Genomic DNA, 1,085 nt, shown 5'->3' with positions numbered 1-1,085 from the left:
TGGGTTCAAGCCCTATGACTGGCAACACACACACACACACACACACACACACACACACACATGCACACATACACACACACAGAGTCCTTAGTGGTCATTTAACAATTTATAGTATGAACTCACCTTTTATAACCTTCTTTCAGAAAATATTAACTTCAAATGCCTATAAGATCTGCACAGTCAAACACTTCTGCTTTATATTCCTTATTCCCTTTCATTATACATTTTATTTCCAAGTCTGTAATATACTAGAAAACACTAATTTCCCCATTTTGTTTCCCAAAACCAATTAACATTTAAAAGAATAAAATAAAAAGACTATACTTTTAGGGATCATTTCTATAGTTTGTTACTAGAGAAATCTCACTGATCGTGTAGAGTAGCCTAAACCATGAGGAGGAGACGCGTGTTCTCTCCTGAGCGTAAAGCTGGCTCTAGGTGTTGTTTTATTACAACTGCTTTTTGCCATTGACGATCGTTCTTCTCTTCCTCTGGGGAGAGTAAGAGGGAGAGGACGCAGTCTGAGTGGCTTTCGGATTCTTTAAATTGGTTAATAAAGAAAATGTGGTGTATTGGCAAAAAAAGAGAATAAAATAGAAAAATAATCTTTTCTATCTTCCAACTTACATATAAATTCTAGCACTCCCCCCTCCACATTTTGTTCCATATTTGTAAAGCTGTTATAGAAGGGCAACCAATAATACTCCCTGTTACTTCATTTTCTCTGAAATGATTCACAGAAACTTATATTCAGATTTGAAAGCATTTGAATTTTCAGGTTTGCTATAATTGTCACAAATTATGGCACTCTCACACCACATCTGTAGGTCTTTGAGTGGAGGTCTAGGCTGATGGAATCAAATGTTACTGGCTAGTTGGAACACCACAGTCCAGGAAACATGTTACAGACCAGAAGTTTAACAAGTCTAAACCATGTCTAGTCAATAATCTTTCATTTTGACTACTATTACTATGATTTTTCATGGTAGATGAATGTTGTAAAATAATATTGCCAATATTTTAGATTTATATAGTGTTTTTCCTTAAATTTTTTCAGCTATCAATATTAAATATCATCCAAAAGA

The 1,085-nt window shown here is 34.6% G+C and overlaps 1 non-coding gene across 1 annotated transcript; it reads left to right on the top strand.

Moving 5' to 3' along the window:
• The first annotated feature begins 314 nt into the window (after positions 1-314).
• LOC125355848 lies at positions 315-530 on the top strand. The gene has a single exon (XR_007211770.1). It is a non-coding gene; the product is annotated as a small nucleolar RNA U3 (small nucleolar RNA).
• The last annotated feature ends 555 nt before the right edge of the window (positions 531-1,085 follow it).

This window comes from Perognathus longimembris, chromosome 7 (genome assembly GCF_023159225.1).
Source record: "Perognathus longimembris pacificus isolate PPM17 chromosome 7, ASM2315922v1, whole genome shotgun sequence".
Classification (NCBI taxonomy): Eukaryota; Metazoa; Chordata; class Mammalia; order Rodentia; family Heteromyidae; genus Perognathus; species Perognathus longimembris.
The sequence above is the reverse complement of the archived record's forward strand: the minus strand, read 5'-3'. Positions and strand labels throughout refer to the sequence as shown.